The following is a 17,479-nucleotide window of genomic DNA, read 5'->3' as shown; positions in this document are numbered from 1 at the left end:
CCATCCCAGCCTATCGCATTCCAGGGAGGCACCTCACTAAGAGATATGTGGAACAGCCAGATAACATGTCGCAGCAGGAGTCAGGAAGATGGCTCTGGTGACAGGTGTCTTCCAGGAGAGGGTGGGGACACACACAGGTACAGGTCTCAGCTCATCTGAGGCAGTGTTTCCTGAACTTTGCTGCAAATTAGAATCACCTAGGAAACGTTTAAATCTCCCATTTCCAAGGCTGCACTCCAAACCAATTAAATCAGAGGCTCTGGGAGTGGGGCCCAGGCATCAGTATTTTTAAAAACTCTTCGGGGGATTGCAGTGGGCAGCCAAGTTCAGCAAGCGGTGATGAACAGAAGGGCTGAGAACATCCGAACCAAGCACAGAAGGGGTGAGCTTTTAGAGATGTGGAGATTCCCTGCTCAGACCCAGGCTGGGCATCACACGGTGGTGATGAGCTCAAGCCTTCCATGGCTGGCTAAAGTAGACAAACCTCAAATTCCCTTCCATCCTGAGAGGCTGCTGGGTCCAGGGTCTGAGGTGAAGGTTTTCAAATTCCTTTTACAGTTCCAAGGAACTATTTGTCCAAATGAAATAAAATATTCAAAACAAACAAAAGAGGAAGGAAGTGGACTCCCCACGACCCCATCCACCTACCCAAGTCCATTTGAGCCCTGAGGAGACTTCATGGAAATCTGGAACTTAAAGAAAATCTCTAGGACTCCAGGGAACACGCAGTTTTTAAAAACCACAAATTTAAGGGAAGGGAAATAGGACTTCCACAGAAATGAAATTTGCATTCAGCCATCTGTAGCTGGAATCCTGATTATTGTGATGGCTAGAAAGCAGATTCCAAAGGGAGGAGAGCCAACGTAAATGACCACGGACCTAAATTAGTTGCTAGCTGGGAACATGAGGGGCATCAGCCAGTGTGTGGTTAATGCAGTGCCTTGGAAGCTAGACCCAGATCTTTCTGCTTATTATCTTGGTGCCACACATAAGATATAAGAGGCACTTCCTCCAGCTCACCGAGGTGTTTCCAAAAGGAAGAATGCTTAAACAGTATTTGTTGGAAGTTCTCAAGCTTTGCATTGTGCAGACTCTAGTTTCTGTACCAAAGCTAGAACTTACGTGTGAACGGCAAAACACAGCCTGGTAGAAGGGAAAGGGATAGGAGATGGGGGTAAAGGGGTGGAGTCCTGGTTCTGCTATCATTCAACTGTACGCATGCAGACAAGTCACCTAACTTATCCATTTCTTCCTCTCTAAAATGGAACTCATAATACCTGCTACTTATTGTGGATTGTGACATTAAAAAAAAAAAGCCAAGGTCATATCCTTTTAAGTTATATAAAATATGCACAATTGTTCAAAGCAAAATTGTAACATTGGAAGGATCTCATTGTATGTAGATGGAATACAAGGCGCATATAACATAAATAGGAGAGCATAAAAGGACCTATACGCCTTCAAGAACTGTACAATTTATTTTACTTGAAGTGGTAAATATTTACTTTAAGTAAACTGTGACAGGTGAGGCTTGTATATTATAATCCCTAGACAACAACTAAAAAATAGCACAAGAGATGCGACCAGTCAATAGATAAATTATATGGAAATCTAAAAATTATTCAAATCCAAAAGAAGGAAGGAAAAGGGCGGCCAGAAGAACAAAAGGAAAAAAAAAACAAAAACAAAAACAAAATCCAGAGGAAACAAATAGAACACTAATAAAATGATAGAGCTAAATCCAACCAATAATTACGTTAAATGTAGATAGCCTAAAATACCAAATAATGATAAATATTGTCCAATTGGATTTTTAGCAAAACACCAAATGCTATCTACAGAAACTTACTCTAACTGTAATGATATAAGCAGACTAAAAGTAAAGGTATATATATATATATATACACATATATATATATATATATATATACATATATATATATATATATATATATATATATACATATATATATGCGTGTATATATATGCCATGGAAATACTAATCAAAAGAAAGTGAAAGCAGAGGTGGCAATACCAACATTACACAAAGTAGACTTAAGTGCGAGGAAAAATGACCAGAGATAAGGTGGGAAAGTACATAATAATGAAAGGGAAAATGGCAGGAAAACATAACAGTATTAGATGCATATGCACCTAAACAAAAGCCCCCAAACACATAAAGCAAAAACTGATAGCACTGAAAGGAGAAACAGACAATTCCATAATTGTACTCAGAGACTTTAGCATTCCTCTCAAGATAATTAATAGAATAAGTAGATAACTTGGCCTCATTGCATCTATATAATACTTCATCTAACATCAGCAGAAACACACTTTCTTTCCAAGTACACATGGAACAATCACCGAGATAAACCATATTCTGGGCCACAAAACAGACCTTAACAAATTTAGTGCAATTGTCATCATATAAAATGTGCTTTTTTTGACCAATTATAGAATTTAACTAGAAATTAGTTACAAAGAGATCTGTAAATTTCCCAAATACCTGAAGTAAACAACGCATAGAAATGAAACACCACAAGTCTCATGTGAACCTAGAAAATAATTTGAACTGAATGAAAGTGAAAACACAACGTGTCAAAATTGTCTATTGCACATACTTTACAATACAATCTGAAAGCAGAATTAATAAGATTAAATATAGAACAAGGATGCTTAAGTTTTGCCCAGGGAGTTCCCTCTGTTTGCATCACATTGTTTATATCAAGCTTGTTCCCCATTTTTCACGTAGAAATAAATTTTTAGGCTACCTTAAATATGAATATGCTTACGTGCAAGGTGTGCGTGTGTACACATGCGTGTACTCACACACTCACACAGATGTTCAGAGAGTGTAGATTGAATGTCACATCCCTGATGCTTGCTGCTGTTCATGTCTCAAGTTAGCCCAACGTCTAGAGCAGAGCTCTTCCAACTTGTGGTACCGGGCTTTGGAAACCACGCTCTAGACCTGTGCCACCCAAACTGGACTCTGTCATCGCTTGGTGCTCGATACCCCAAGCACAATGACACTCAACCAAATGGGGTTAATTCCATTCTGAGCTCTCTGCTGCATTCCTTAACCCAATTTGGAAGTGGAATTAAAGCAGAGAAGTAAAAAAAATCGACTGTATTCTTGGAGTCTGAACCGAGTGACTACTTCCAGGAAGAAGGAACAAAACTATCACCGCCCCCCCCCCCCCCAGGAGAAGTGTTGAAAAGTAAGAAAGGTAAGGAAGCAATTAGAGAGACACAGATGAAGAATGGCTTAAGTTGATCATTCTTGATGTTTGCTGATGGGTACATGAGATTTTATTGTACTGCTTTGTTTATTTTTAATCTGTTTGACATTTCCACTTTTTTAAACAAAGTGCTTTTTTTAAGAGAGTCTCCTGAGAATATAAAGTAGAGGGGCCCCAGCAAAAGATGAACGTGTGCGTGCTAGAGGAGAACGTAAACACTATTTGCAAATTCTCAAGATGGCTGGAGAACAACCCACTTCACCAGGGCCTCTTAGACTTTCTCTTTAAGCCCCTACTAGCCTAGGAAATGCTTTCTAGAGTGTTAATACTTTCTAGAGACTAGGGAGTGAGCCCAGTGTTGTTCTACTGCAAGTCCAAATTTCTTTGAAATTTTGTGTTTTATCTGCCAAATGTGAACATACATCGGAATGTTAGTTTCATCGAGAGATCATGTTTTAAATTATTATCATCACGGGAAAATGTTTCCTTGGGCACCTACTCAACTCATGGATGGACAAGCTGCCATCATTAGATACGTAACCCTTAGAACCCCAGACGCACAAGTGGCTCAGTCTTAGAGTAAGTATCACATGAAAGAATCATGCTCAACAGTCAAAATAATTAAGCAGGAGTTTCTTTCCATACGTTTGCTCTCCAAGGACATTAAAACTGATATACAGTCACTGCTCTGAGTTCTTATACTCAAAAACCATACCAAGGTTTTCTTTGTTTCTGTACAATAAAACCCTTAGACTAAATTAGTATCTAAGTACATCCTGTGTTCTTTAGACTAACTTCTTTTGCCATTACCAGTTCTCTACTTAGGGATGAATTAGTGCCACCATCCTGGAACCCTCGGCAACAATGCCATCAGATCAGCTGTTGGGAATTTCTCTTGCATTGTTGAATCTTTTCATTGGATTCAAGTCATGCTTGAACCTTCCTATTTTTGGTCACCAACTCTTTTATTGAAGTAGAGTTAACATACAATGTTATTATATTAGTTTCAGGTGTACAATATAATGATGCAACATTTCTATACATTACTCAGTGCTCTCATAAGCGTAATCACCATCTGTCACCATGCAAAGCTATTGTACGCACTATATGTCACCATACAGTATTATTGACTGTATTCCCTATGCTGTACTTTTCATCTCTATGACTTATCTTTATAATTAGAAGTTTATACCTCTTAATCCCCATTATCTATTTCACCCATCCTCCCACCCACCTCTCCTCTGGCAACCACCAGTTTGTTCTCCGTATTAAGAGTCTGGTTTTTTATTTGTTTCTTTGTTTCTTTGTTTGTTTGTTTAATAGGTTCTACATGTAATTGAAATCATATGGTATTTGTCTTTCTCTGTCTGACTTATTTCACTTAGTGTACTACTGTCTAGATCCATCTAGCAGTTGCAGATGGCAAGATCTCATTCTTTTTTATGGCTGAGTAATATTCCATTGTATATATATATATATATATATATATATATATATATATATATGTATATATATATTTCATTGTATATATATTATATATATTGTATATATATTATATATTATATTATACATTATATATTATATTATATTATATTATATTATATTATATTATATATATGTGTGTGTGTATATATATATATACACAATGGAATATTATATATATACAATATATAATATATATATAATATATACAATATAATATAATATAATATATATACAATATAATATAATATATAATGTATAATATAATACATATAATATATATTATATACAATATATAATATAATATAATATATTAATATTATATAATATATATAACATTAATATATATTATAATTATATATATATATTAATAATATATAATATAATTATAATATATATAATATATTAATAATAATATATAATATAATATATAATATATAATTATATAATATATAATATATAATATAATAATATATAATATATATATTATATATAATATATTATATAATAATGTATATATAATATATATAATATATATATTATATATATAATATATAATATATAATAATATATAATATAATAATTAATATATATTATAATTATATATTAATGTTATATATATATTATATAAATATTAATATATATTATATAATATTTATATTATATATATTACACACACATATATATACACCACATATTTATCCATTCATCTATTATATTATATTATATATAGTGTGTGTGTGTGTGTATATATATATATATACACAATGGAATATTATATATATACAATATATAATATATATATAATATATATACAATATAATATAATATAATATATATACAATATAATATATAATGTATAATATAATACATATAATATAATATATAATATATATACAATATATATAATATAATATATTATAATATATAATATATGTATAATATTAATATAATATATATATAAAATATATATAATATGATATATTATAATATGTAATATTTATATATAATATAAACTAATAAATAAATAAAAAATAATAATAAATATAATATAATTATATTATATATTAATGTTTAATATATATTATATATTAATGTTATATATATTATATAAATATTAATATATATTATATAATATTATATATTATATATATACACACACATATATATACACCACATATTTATCCATTCATCTATCCCTGGAAACTTGGGCTGCTACTATATCTGGGCTGTTGTAAATAATACTGCATAAAACATGGGGGGTACACATGTCTTTTAAATTAGTGTTTTTGTTTTCTTTTGCTTTCTACCAGTAGGAAGTGACTGGATCATACGGTATTTCTATTTTTAATTCTGTAAAGACCCTATTTCTAAATAAGATCACACTCACAGGTTCTGGTGGACATGAGTTTTGGGGAGACGCTGTGCATTGTCTATGTGGCTGTGCAAATGTGAAGCATGTCCACCTGCCCAGTAGTATTCATTACATTCTTCTCTTTGTTCATAGGGCACTTTCTGTTTTATAGAGTGTGTGTGCGCGTGCGTGTGCACATGTGCTTGTGCTGTCATTGCATTTTTTTGTTATGGTTTTAGGGGGGAAGGTTATTTTGCAGTCGAGTGACCAGTGCTGTAAATCCTAGCGGCCTGCTGTTAGGCTGGTGCCAGGCCAGCGGGCGGACTAGCATCCTACATACACAGCACCATCCACCTGACTGCCGTGGCCTTCCTCCCTCAGACCAAGCTGGTTCCACCTCTCACTGCACATGCAGATGCTCCTTTGTTGTGTGTTATGATCACCCACGTGGAATCCTAACGTAGGATCCTAATGCAACTCCGTGAGGTCACCGCAGATGTTCCTTAGTGAGAACTTTTGGGACAAAGCTGACCAGAGGACCAGGAGGCAGGAAAAGCTGGGTTCTAATCTCACCTCTGACGAATTATTTTTCAGACAGCTCCAGTGTTCCCCGTCTGTGCCAGGGGAGGATGCATTCTTGCAAACACATTGCTGCCTTTTACCAACATATGTGGGCCCTGATAAAATGCTTCTCTTCTTACTATTGATAGGGGTGCTGTCTTTAAAAATAGACCTTCTTGGCTTGGGCTTTTTGTCAACAAATACTCACTGAGTTTTTCTCTAAGTGCCAGCTCTCGGCTGACACTATGGACCATAAAAAGAAATTTAATAACCAGTCCCCACAGGACTCGGAGATCAGCTACGTAAACTGACATAGGTGTATACCACGGAATATTATGCAGCAGTTAGAAAACAATGACAGTCATTACAGAAACAAAGGTAGATTTTAAAAGCAAAGGGTTATTGGAAACACGGTAATGTTTTCATGAATTATGCATACACATATATATCACGTTAGTGTAGATTCTTGCTGGGACTGGCAGGGTGACGGCAATGGGAATCCAGCATGAAGGAAAAACAAAATAAGGCAAGAGAAGTAGGCCATGTGAAGCAAAAGCGTCATGAGCTGCAGAGTCGGATTAATTCAACCTTCTGCTCCTGAAGTTAAAAAAAATCTTGCAGAGTTTAGAATCAGCAATTAGAGTAGTAAAACGGGGGTGCCTGGGTGGCTCAGTTGGTTAAGCATCCAACTCTTGGTTTTGGCTCAGGTCATGATCTCACGGTTTGTGAGTTCGAGCCCCACGTCAGGCTCTGTGCTGACAGCTCGGAGCCTGGAGCCTGCTTCAGATTCTGTGTCTCCCTCTCTCTCTGCCCTTCCCCTGTTCATACTCTGTCTCTCTCTGTCTCAAAAATAAATAAAACATTAAAAAATAATAAATAAATAAATAAATAAGACAGCAATGGATTAAGTCTCAGAAAACAGGCATAGACACAAAGAGTAGGGTTAAGAGGTTGGAGAGAGGAAATAGCAACACTCGAATGGGAACTTCAGGATGAGCAGGGGGCTGCTAACCATACTCAGCAACATCAGAGGGTCTTTTTGTCAGGTATAAATAAGACAGGGCACAACTGAATTTGTTTTTAAAAGCAGACATACAAATTACTGGTATTTCCCACATTTGATTGAATGCAGACAAGGGGCTCTGTGAAGTGGTTAAAGATAGGGGCAAATCATACAAGATCTTGACTGTGAATCGGGGGCTGGGCTTTATCCTTTAGGTTGGAAATTTAGAGACGGTGGGGAGACTGGAGGAAAGGGGCTCTACCAAGGCACCTCTAGAGTAGCATGCAGGGAGATCCTTGACTCTCTGCTGTGGTCCAGCTATGGGGCAAACAGAGAATGAGACAGGAGGCCACTGAGCAGGAGAGGGAAGGAGGGGCCCAAAGGGCAGCAAAGGGGATGATACCCCTGATGAGCAATCAGCTAACAGGAAGACAGCTAGGAAAGAGCAGAAGATGGTTGCCAAAACTTGAATCTGAGTAATGGGAGAATAATGTTTTCAACGGAGGGTTAGGAAGCAGGCTCATTTTAGGATGACAAAGATACTGGGTTTATCCGTAGATAAACTGAGCTATGGTGAACATTCCTGGAGTTCAGTTCTAAAGGAAGGTCCTAAACATGGTGCTTCCCTGCTCCTGGGAGTAGACAGTGGAGCCGAGAAGGGGAATGTGGCCCTGAGACCCCTGGGCAGACCCCAGGGGCAGACCTGCTGCCCCCTGGGGGCGGGAAGAGGCATGATAGGTACTCAGGAAATGTGGTGTGAATGAACTTTGGGACTTCTTATTCAACAGCCAGTGTTATCTCTAGCACCAGATGGCAACTGTCACTACTGATCTAAATCCTTCCATGGCTCCCCAGTGCCCACAACCCAGCCCCACAGTCTGCCCAAAGTCGCCCCTCCCCACCTCATGTCCAAGGGCACTCCTTGCACACCCACTCCACTCCAGCCCCTAGCACCCCAGGATGCCCCTGCTGTAGCACCCCCACACTGTCCCCCCACCCCTCCAAGGTCATGCCCGTTCCTGTCCCTGCCTTTGTCCATGCCTTTCTCTGTCCCCAGATGCCCTTCCCCCTGTCCTCTGACTGGTGAACTCCTCACCATGCCAATTCCTCTCATATGTCACCTCCTCTCCTAAATTCTCTACACTCCAAGGAAATTTTGACAGCCTCTCAGTTCACGTGTATCAGCACGTGTCTGAGCACCCGAAACTGTCGGCTGTCTTCGCTTTATAACCCCCACCCCCAGTGCTTTGCCCAGTTTATTTTCTTACTTAAACCATAGGCGGAATCTATTTCATACATTATTTGAGGCCTAAAAACACATAAGTTTATTTATAGTTAGTAAGTATCAAAGGAAATCTGGAGTCAAATAAATCAAATGTTAATATTTTAAAGAACGAGAATTCACCTTACTTACTATAATTTAGCAATGAAAGAAGAACAAAGACTTGGCATTTCCTTTATTCAACCTGTGATCATAGAGTGCCAAAGAGAGCCAGCCTTCTTTCTCTCATACTCTGATTTTCAGTCCAACTGTGTTACATCATGTTCTAGAAAATCACACAGGCTCAATTCTTTCCAAAATGCCAAAGCAAATCTGAACTGAAAAATTACTGGTGATATGTGCATATAGCTGTTTAACAGAAACTGTAATTTGGATACTATATTAAGCTGGACCTGGATCCTACCTAAAAAGAAATATTTGTGCTTCTTTTTTTTTTACAGCATTTTTATGCATCACTGCGTGTATTTACCATTTTGGTCAGGAGGCAGGGAGGGCATTTTTGAGATTGGGATTCTTAAACAGGAATATTCAGACACAAATAGGACTTTAAGGAGTCCCAAGAATCTCTTATCTCAACTCCAAAGTTAAAATATGGTAGATCAGAAGAATACTGCTCATAATTTACTTCTATTCAACAAGCATTTATTAAGTGCCAACCAAGCACCAAGTAGTGGGCAAAAATGTATATGTCACAATATCTGTTTTTAAAAGCACTCAACTTCTAGCAAGGGAGGTGGGTACGTAAATATATAACATAAGGCAGGGAAATAAACTTAATAATAGAAACCAGCCATGACATACTTGTTTGTCTAGATGCTACTTCCTTCTGTCCCCATCAGATCTGGACCCTCAGCTTTATTCGTATTCAAATCCTAAAACGTATTCGGAACCACTTTTAGCCTTTGGCAGTTTTGTGGGGCATCACAGCGACAGGGTGGCAGGATTTTGTGGGAGCCGTGCACACAGCCTTCCTTTAGCATATTTATACCTGGCAGTAGAAATTCAAAGCGTGTCAAAGAATGCTGGGGCTTTGACCCAATTTCTTGTTTGATTATACACGTTGTTTTCCCTTAATCAAATTTCTAGCTATTATCTCCTAAAAGTTAGCTTGAAGCTTTTGAAAAGTAGATGGGGTCATCAAGATTAAGTAATACCAGTAATGCTTGTTGCTAGAAGCATGTTTCTGCTGCTTTTTTTTTTTAATTTTTTCATGTTTTATTTATTTATTTTGCGAGAGCATGAGCAGGGAAGTGGCAAAGAGAGAGGGAGAGAGAGAATCCCAAGCAGGCTCCACGCAGTCAGCACGGAGCCCAACATGAGGCTCAATCCCATGAACTGTGAGATCATGACCTGAGCCAAAATCAAAAGATGGACACTTGGGGTGCCTGGGTGGCTCAGTCGGTTAAGCGTCCGACTTCGGCTCAGGTCATGATCTCGCGGTCCGTGAGTTCGAGCCCCGTGTCAGGCTCTGTGCTGACTGCTCAGAGCCGGGAGCATGTTTGATTCTGTGTCTGCCTCTCTCTCTGACCCTCCCCCATTCATGCTTTGTCTCTCTCTGTCTCAAAAATAAATAAACATTAAAAAAAAAATTAAAAAAAAGATGGACACTTAACTGACTGAACCACCAGGTGCCCCATGTTTCTGCCTCTTAGCCTTCTTGACAGACAGAGCCAGGAGGTATATGCATGTATATGTCCAGATGCATACACACACATAAAAATGTGTGCACACACAAGTACATATAAACACGCACATACATAATTTCAAGATCATGAAATTTACACTATCTCAAAGTCAAAATCCATCCCACAGTGTTCTGTCTGGCCTTCTCCCATTCCATATCTATGTCTCCTTTTCCACAACGAGATCTCTGGCTTCCAACAGCAACTCCGGGTACTCACTTTGGAAAAATGTTTGGCAGTACAAACTATAATTAAACATACATGTGCCCGTGATCCAGAAATTCTACTTCTGGGGACATCTCCCAACAGAAATGAGGACTTATATCCAGCAAAAGCATACACAAATGTCTATAGCAGCTTTACCTATAAGAGCCAAAAACTAGAAACAACCCCCAGACCAGTCAATAATGGAAAAAGCAAATAAATGTGGCATATTCATATAATACTAAGTTGCCGTGGAAACGAATGAACTACTGATAAATGCAGCAGTTTGGATGAATCTCATGGACATGAAGTTAAGTAAAAGATGTCCAGCACAAAAGAATAGTATTCCATTTACTCAAAATACAAAAACGAGCAAAATTATTGGTGCTAGAGGGGCAGAGTAGTGATAACCCTGGAGGCTTGTGGGGACAGAGTAATGACTTTGAGGGAGCAGGAGGGAGCCTTATGGGGTCTGGAATGGTCTATATCTTTATTTGGGTTGTAGTAACACAGTTGTAATACCAAGATAAGAAGTCATCAGGCTATAAACATAGAATTTAAAATACTTTGCTGTATGAATTATATCCTAATTTTTTAAAAAAATTGATACAGCTACCAGTTTGGGTTGCTGGAAATTCGCTCAACTGAAATGAATTAAACAAATCTCACATGTGTTCAAGAAATGACGACTACATCAGAGCTTAATCATCTGCCTGGCAGCTACTGCTCTTCTGTTGTAAGACACATGCCATGTCCATAATGTAAGAATGGGGAGAATTGTGCATCCTAGGATTTAACAACACAGTATGTGGGCTTATCCGGTGTCTTGAGATAATTTTTGATTGTTGAGCTGAATTGGACTCTGTTTTACACCATACCCACCCAGGGCCAGTCATCGCTCAAACCCGTCATGGCGTATGCCTTGTAAATAAAGTCACATGAATCTAGGTGCCCTCTAGAATCAATTAATGATAACGAAATCCCTGGAAAGGTTGGCGCTGGGAATCCTAAATGCCCACAGACGGGGAGGGCGGGTGTCGTGGTGACAGCTTCACTGGTAGGGTGGAATACAGCCACAACCTCCAGACTGGCCCTTTGTCCTCCCTGTTCTCAGCGTCTGCCCTGTTGTCCAGGCAAAGCCAGATATGACACATGAAACCATTCCTGCCTTGATCGAGAAGCTTTCCCTGTTGATCAGGACTCGAAAGTAAGAGATGGTTATAATAAAAATTAAAATATAATAAAGTAAGGGTGGTTTTCCAACTTTCAATATACCACAACCACCTGGAGGGCTTGTGAAACCCATATGCTGGACCCCACCCCAGAGCCTGGGGTTCAGCCAGTCTGAAGCTACACCTCTAACCAGCTTCCAAGGGGGTGCTGGTGCTGCTGGTCCAAGGACCACACTTTGAGAACTACTGGTAGAATGAAAAGAATATGAAATCAGAGCATCAAAGCTCAAGTCCTGAACTCCACTAATAATCTATGACTTTGAGCAAGCAACTTAATCTCCCTGAGCCTCTTTCCTCTTCTGTGTAACAAAGGTACTCTGTGTCCTGTTTGCCTTATGCAACTGGCTTTGGTATTACGTGAATTCCTTTCTGTTTTGAAAACCATAAATCATTAGACCAGAAGGTCTTCAATTCTTTGTGCCGTGGACTCCCTTCTCAGATCCCCTCTCAGACCACTGATTTTAAATCCATAAAATAAGATACAGAAGAGTACAGTGGAAACCAATTGCACTGAAATATAATTATCAAAATATTTTTAGAAAAAGATTTGCTTCTTAGTAATTTTTAGCAGCATGTGCGTCTTTAAGATAGGAGATCTCACGGGGAGTCTAATCATCTCTGTTGTTGCAGGATAGTGATAGGTTTTTTAAACAATATTTCAGACTACCTGTAACATCTGTAATGTCCTGTGAATACATAGGTGATTCCTATTGGTGACAAAGTCACCAGAGAAACTGCTAATTCCATTAGGATACAGCGCACAAGTACTGCTGATACTGTTAGGATTGGTGGCTGAATTTATCGTAGAAGGAACCCTACACTCAGGATGTAACTGACCCCTCCAAGGAGGTAGTGCGAGGTGAGTAGGTGTGTTCCGTTTTCAGGATATCCAGATGAGCGAGCATATTCTGAGACTCACTTGGGTTTGTGCCCACACGTGAGCTTCCGTGGAAGCCCATAGACTGGGCGACGATGGCAGGGCCGCAGACCTCCAGCTGGCATCACAGGCGGCCGGTGATGTCTGACCCTTTCGTCCTTGCTCCTGGTCTGCCACTTCCCAGACAGCTTCTTAGAACTTCCGAAACATCGAGAAGCTTGGAATTTTGTTAGGAGGAACTCCGTTCTCATTTCCCAAAGGGAGAAACACGACAAGCTCGCAGTGATCTGTTGGCTGTCAGGAGGCCACCTTTCTTGTTTGGACGCGGGCCTGGCATTTCGGCCCGGCGGCAGCAGGCATTAAGATTGTGGGATAAGGTGCCTGAGAAGCAGGGCTTAGTTCTATAAGCGATTCCTATGTGAATCTTGGAGAAGGGCTTTGTTGGTGCAGATAGTTTAGGCCAGACGTAGATGCCCAGAGTTGGCAGCTAAAACGAACGAAAGGCATATGTCAAACGAGAGTGGAGGTTTTCCTCTTATTGACACAGTTGTGACAAGCTTCGCCAAAGCTTGACCTTCCATGAACACACCCGCTAGCAAGAGCCATGAGTCACCTGCACCTTTTTGTGGGGTAGTTCTGGACACCATTACGCAGCCCTGGAAACTGCTTACAGGCACGTAAATTGTGGGTGCAGCTGCTTTCAATATGCAAGCCCAGGTGGGACTAGTTCTGGAGCCGTTTCAGAAGCTAACCTGTGGGCATATGGAATCAGGCCCATGTCTGCTAAAAAACCTCACATGGCTTTTTTTAATGCTTTGCTATTATATGGTGAAAGATTCACCTAAACCCGGAGAGCAGGGCAGGGGTAACAGTAGTAGATGGTAAAAAGATTTGGGGTCCCCATGTTTTAGTTCCTGGGAAACCCTCACAGTTCCCTCCTACGTGGTATTTCAGATGGTTTTTTTTAATGGACTTTTTGGTTTCCAGATAACAACCTCTTCTACGATATTGCCATTAAGAGCAATAAAACCTTAGCCAGAACCTACAATCAGTTCTGAGCTTTGGATGCTCTGAATGAGATTTTAAGAAGAACCAGTAAAAAGGGGAAAATGTGTATATCCCTCGGGAGTATTTCTGCTTGTACCATGTCCCTTAAATTAACTGAAAAATGTTGAAGCTTTAAAGAAGGTAATATACACATATGGTAAAACAAATTCTAAATGGCAATAAAAAGATATAAAATGGGAAATAAATGTTTCCCTTCTCATCTCCCATCCCAACCTAAACCCTTGTTCCTGTCCCCAAATGTTAACGGTTTTATGACTTTCTCTGAAAAGCTTTATGCATGGGCGTATGTGTTTTATGTATATGCCTTTATTTAAAAGTGTATACAAATGAGATCATACCAAACACACTATGTTGCATTTTGTTTCATTTGAACAAAACGGATGGCTCGGTCAGTTAAGCATTCAACTTCAGCTGAGGTCATGACCTCGTAGTTCATGAGTTCGAGCCCCACTTTGCTGACAGCTCAAAGCCTGGAGCCTGCTTCAGAGTCTGCGTCTCCCTCTCTCTCTGGCCCTCCCCCACTCGTGCTCTGTCTCTCAAAAATAAAACAAACATTTAAAAAGTTTAAATAAAAATTTATCACGGAGTTCTCATACCCACACACACAGACCTATCTCGTTTTTACGGTCACCTAGCATCCCACTGCGTGGACATTCAGTATGACAAATTATGTAAATAATCCTCTACTGAGGATTGAGGTATTTAGGTTGTTTGGGGGTTTTCTCTATTTAAAAAAATCTGCAGAGAATATCCTTGTTACAAACGCTTGTGTGTCCTTATAAAAGTATATCCCTCAAAGTAGTTTCCTGCAAGTACAATTCTTGGGTCAAGTGTGTAGGCATTTAAAGTTTTAGCAATGTAACCAAACTGCCCTCCACTATGGTTGAGTTGGCTTACATTCCCACCAACAATGTTATGGATGCCTGCTTACTCGCACACCTGCCAATTCCGGCAATAGTAAAGGTTTTCAAACATTTGCCATTCTGGTGGGTCAAGAATATCCCATCGTGGTTTTGATTTGCATTTCTTAAATTATAAGTAAGGCAGAGCAGCTTTTCATTTGCTTATGAAATATCGGGACTTGGTTTTCTTTAAATTGCCTGTTGATCATTCCTTGCCTATCTTTCTTTTGAGCTGGTGCCTTTCTCTGCTATCCAGCTTTGCCTTGAGCAAATATGAATTCCTACTAGGTGGTAAGCTCTCTGCTGATCGCTAGACCTGTAACAGTGAGGAAACACCTTTTGGAGCCGGCAGTGTTCCGGGAGACAAACGTTAGTCCAGTCAGACTCTGAATGGATGTATGTACAGAGTTAAGTGCCTTGGATGAGAGGCTTTGGCATCTCGTAGAACATGTGAAAGAAAAGACAGACCTGACTGGGGGTTGGGGAAGAGCTGACATCTAAAGAACAAATTGGATTTGGGGTTCAGAGAAACACCTTCTAGAAGAAGGAACAGATTGTGGAGGGAACATGAGGTATTAGATGAGCTAAAAGAAGGCCAGGGAGCAGAGCACAGAGAGAAGAATAAAAGTGGTGCACAGTGAGGCTAGACCACATCACCGTGGACCACGTCACCCATCAAGGATTAAGGGCTTCTTCCTTGACAGAAATAGAAAGCCGTTGAAGGATGTTGAGCCATAGTTGATGGTCAGATCTGCATTCTGAAGAGATTACTCTGGCTGAGAAGAAGGGAAATTAGGTAGACCAATTAGAAGGTTTTGAGTTAGTCTGGATGAGATCTGGTGGTAGTCTTGCCCTGGATAATGGCAGCGGACATGGAGAGAAGTAGATGGGTTCAAGAAATATGGAGGAGGTCAAGTAAATTTTGATGACGGATTGGATACAGGAGAGGAGGAAGGGAGAGTTGTCCAGGATAATTCCTCCATTTCTAATGAAGCAGATGGTAGTACCACTTACTGACAGAGAAAATGCTGGAAGAGGTCAAGGGCGAGTTCAGACGTCTGAGGGCAGCTGTCAAGTAGGCAGTTAGAGAAAGAAGTCTGGATTGGAAACAGAAATTTGGAAGCCAGCGGAATACAGTAATTAAAGCCATGGCATCGGTGTACTTGCCCATGAAAGTATGGCACCCAAATCAGGTCTACTCTTAATCCTCAAGGAATGCTAATATTCAGTAGCTGAGTAGAGAAAGATGACACAGAAATGAAAGAACAGATGAGCAGCCTAAGAGCCGGAGGACAGCAAGCTGAGTGTGGTGTCCCAGACCAAGAATGTTTCCAATAGGATGGAGGGGCCAGTAGGACCGAATGCTGCTGAGACATCTAGCAAGGGGAGGCCTAGAGCATGCCCATTGGATTTAGCAACATGGAGGTCCTGGTGACATTAATTATAATTGTTTCAGTGGCATAGTGGGGGCAGGAGTCAGGTTGGAGATGTTGAGAAGTGAATGGCAAGTGAGGAAATGGAGAGGCAATATAGACCACTCTCAAGTGTGGTTTTTGAGAGAAAACAGCTCTAAACTTATTCTTCCTTAGTCTCTACTCTTGACCTTCTTTGCCACTCAGTAAGCTGAATTGATTTTATAATTTGGTATTCGGTGTTCCACAGGTGTGGTCTCCCTGTAGCCATGGCAACCAGCCAACCGGGGATGGAGTCTGCCGGGTGGGGAGAATGGGGGTATACCCACCTCTAAACAGGAGGTTCTGCCACCCCTTGGAGCAGCCTGACTCTGCTGGACCCCAGAGACCCACTGTAGAAACGCTGCTGAAAATGTATTTAAGAAGCAAAGAGTCCTTGGGGTGCCTGGGTGGCTCAGTCGGTTAAGCGGCCGACTTCGGCTCAGGTCATGATCTCGCGGTCCGTGAGTTCGAGCCCCGCGTCGGGCTCTGTGCTGACAGCTCAGAGCCTGGAGCCTGTTTCAGATTCTGTGTCTCCCTCTCTCTGATCCTCACCCGTTCATGCTCTGTGTCTCTCTGTCTCAAAAATAAATAAACGTTAAAAAAAAAAAATTTAAAAAAAAAAAGAAGCAAAGAGTCCTTATATTTTCAAGACACCTCCTGAAAAATATAAGGGTAAAGGGGGTCTGGGATTTGCAGAGGGAAACAGGATAAGCCATGAGTTGATAATTATTGACGCTGGGTGATGGGTATACGGTTTATTATACTGTTCTCACTGTTTTTGTTGCTATATAAATTTTTCCATAATACATTGTACAAAATTAAATTTAGTAAGTCTGTGAAAGTGAGGGTGCAGAGATCCAGTGACCATCACAGGCCCACTGTGTATATGACACTTACCACGGGGTCTCCTTTCAACCCAATCCACCATTGGCTTCTGAATTTCATGGTGTCAGATGCCCTAAGGGAGGAAAGTCAGCTCTCACATGCTGTCCTTTGTCCTCTCATAAACACAAGCACCTTGTTCCTTGCCGCTCTTCTCCTCTCTTACCTCCCCTCCTGAGCACAGACACAGTTTTGTCACTTCTCACCTTTGCCAACTTGAACAAGTTCCCTCCCATCTCTGATCAACGCTCTGA

General features: G+C 39.9%; 1 protein-coding gene across 1 annotated transcript in view; it reads left to right on the top strand.

Annotated features, from left to right (window-relative positions):
- THSD4 (thrombospondin type 1 domain containing 4) overlaps positions 1–17,479 on the top strand; it is a 543,647-nt gene that overhangs the window by 486,512 nt on the left and 39,656 nt on the right. The window lies entirely within an intron of this gene.

The sequence above is a fragment of the Panthera leo genome, chromosome B3 (assembly GCF_018350215.1).
Source record: "Panthera leo isolate Ple1 chromosome B3, P.leo_Ple1_pat1.1, whole genome shotgun sequence".
In the NCBI taxonomy this organism is placed as follows: Eukaryota; Metazoa; Chordata; class Mammalia; order Carnivora; family Felidae; genus Panthera; species Panthera leo.
This window is presented reverse-complemented; position numbering and strand designations above follow the sequence as displayed.